The following is a 2,998-nucleotide window of genomic DNA, read 5'->3' as shown; positions in this document are numbered from 1 at the left end:
AATAAATTTTATGAGATATTTAACACTTCATTATAAGAAAGCCTTTGTGTTTGATGATTTTACCCAACTGTAGGCTAATGTAGGAGTGCTGAGCACATTTAAGGAAGGCAAGGCTAAGCTACAATGTTCAGGAGGTTAGATGTACTCAATGAACGTTTAAATTTCTTATTTGTTTTTGTTTATTTGAATCAGAATGACAGAGAGCAAGAAAGAGTAAGAGCAAGAGAGAAAGCATGAGTGTGTCATAGAGAAAGCAGGATAAGGGGAGAGAGGGAGGGAGGGAGGGAGGGAGAAATAGAGAGAGAATCTTCCATCTGGAGGTTCACTTTCCAGATACCCTCAACATCTAGGTCTGGGCCAGGATGGAACAAGAGCCTGGAACTCCACCCAGGTATCCCACATGGGTGGCAGGGACTCAAGTACTTGAGCCATCATCTGTTGCATCTTAGGGTGGCATTAGCAGGGCGCTGGATTAGAAGTGAAGTAGACACACCGGAAGGAGGCACACTGATATGGGAAGCAACTGTCCCAAGCAGTGACTTCGCCTGCAGTGTCACAATACCTACCCCTTCAATGCAATTTTTATTTATGGCATTTTCAACTTTATGGTGGGTTTATTGAGATGTAACCCCATCATAAGTCAAGAAGGATCAGCATTCAAGTTTTTGACAAAAATACAACTTAAAAAATTTTTAAAAATTAGTTTTGTATATTATTAAAGTACCAGTTAATTTATATATATTGAAAAACACGCACAGCCATGACAAGTGCTACCAACTGTGCTGGTTCCCATGTGGGCATCAGTGGGTCCTCACACCTGCAGTGCTGCTGGGCAGAGGAGTGCTTTGCTCCTGCCAGTAATCGCCAGATCCCCACGTGCTGCCACAGCTGCCGCGTTCCAGGGGGCTTGTTGCTGTGGTTGTGTTCACTCTATTGTGTTGTCTCAGACAAGTTGGCAGTTGTGCTTCTCAACTAATGTCCTGGGACTTCCCTGAGGCCACCAAGATAAGAAATGTTAGAATACCCCTGTATGGGCATTTAGGGAGGGATTTAACCTATGGAGTAGACTTTGGTGAACAAAAGTTGAAAATCCATGAACAGGTTCTTCTCCTTCCCTTTCGGGTACAGGGCACGACTGTTCTGGCTTCTGAGGCCGTGGTGAAGACGCCTGTGAGATCCAGCCATCAGTCATGCTGGCTCCTACACAGCAGCCAACTTGGACACTTCCCCCGTGTTTGCTGCATTTCTTCTCCATCTTTCACTGCTTGATTTGTTTCTTCAGTTCTGCTTCCTGCGACTATACTCCTCAAGAAAACAGTAGCACATAAATTCTTGCCTCAGTCTACATTTAATGAAGAGTCTAACTTCATTTTTGTGTTTGCTGACATCATTTAAGCCCCATTCTTCCTTCTGGCTATGAGCAAGAACTATCAATAGCCCCACTCCCTAGCCATCATAAAAATCCCAAGCAAATCTCCTTTTCTGGCTCTCATACATCACTTTCAGATCTGTTTGGAGGCTGCCTTATTCTTTATGCCCTAGTCTTAAAGATTTTGGGAGTATTTTTCATTTGTCATCTGTAGACTAAGAAATTCTCCTAAGGTCTTGTCCAAGAAGGATTTCTAGAGAGGTAAAAAGATCTCAGCAAAGAAGAGTCGTAGATATTGATACATCCAGCCTGGATGAGAAAGAACAAAGACATAGTCACCCAGTATATTAGTCAACTCAGGCTGCCATAACCAAACACCACCAAATGGGGGGGGGCGGGGGTTAAACAATAGACACTTATTTCTCACAGCTCTGGAGACTGGAAATATGGGAATAGGATGCCAGCAGGGTGAGTTATGATGAGGGCTCCCTTGTTGACCTGCAGATGGCTTTCTTCATATGTGTTCTCCTATGGCCTTGCCTTGGTGCTGGCACAGAGAAAGTGAGCTTTGGGGGTCTTCTTATGAGGGCATAGATTCCATCATGGGGTCCTCATCCTTATGATAACATTTAACCCTAAATGCCTCCCGATGCTCCCATATCCAAATACCATTACCTTGGGATTATGGCTAAAACATATGCTTTCCAGGAAGACTAAAGTCTGAGCAAAAGGAGAACTCCTTTGTGGCACAGTCTCAACCTCAACAAAATCACCCAGGAGAGAGTCTGCTAAGTGTGTTAGAGTGTTCCTGCTTCCTCTTCTTTCATGGAATCTCAATTGTTTGAGGACCAGTCAAGAACTGGAAAGAAGAAGCTAGAAGGAAGGAGGAAGAATTATAAATGCTAAGGTAGGAAGGAAAGAATACAGCTCCTTCCTCCCCAGTAGCCAGCTTCCTGCTGGATTCTGGCTCAAGCAGGGTTCTACTCATCTTTTAATGCCAGGTTGAAGTTCTGACCAGAACATGAAATGAACTATTCTAATTATTAATTTGTGACAATGTTTTACGTAACCAGAGGGTGTTGGACTACCTTAATAGACAGTGGAGAAATGAAAATAAAGTGATGTTTTAGGAGACATGTCTAAGTTAATTCTCAGCTTTACTTGCCTCCCAACCCGGTTTTCAAGGGGCAACATTTTGTCACAATGATTGTTTGATAGGTGTAGTGATGAAACAATTCCATGATTTCTAGATTTGAGAATTTTCACGGGAAGTTTTGGATGAGGGGGAGTCTTAGGAATTAGAACATTTGAAGTAGCTGTAATGCCTGTAGTGGCCGCATGGTGGCAGCCATCCACGGACGCCGAGTCCAGTGCACTACCACTGGATATCCTGGGATTCTGGGACAAGGATAGGGTTTGTCCTGTGAAACAGAAGTATCCACTCCTGCTTTTGATGCAAGCTTTATTTCTGCTGACACTGTTCATTTTTTTAAATTTATTTTTTATTTTTTTGACAGGCAGAGTGGACAGTGAGAGAGAGAGAGAGAGAGAGAGAGAGAAAGGTCTTCCTTTTTTTCCGTTGTTCACCCTCCAATGGCTGCTGCAGCCGGCACACTGTGCTAATCTGAA

Source organism: Oryctolagus cuniculus, chromosome 4 (assembly GCF_051225735.1).
Source record: "Oryctolagus cuniculus isolate XC-2025 breed Fujian yellow rabbit chromosome 4, ASM5122573v1, whole genome shotgun sequence".
Lineage (NCBI taxonomy): Eukaryota > Metazoa > Chordata > Mammalia > Lagomorpha > Leporidae > Oryctolagus > Oryctolagus cuniculus.
This window is presented reverse-complemented; position numbering follows the sequence as displayed.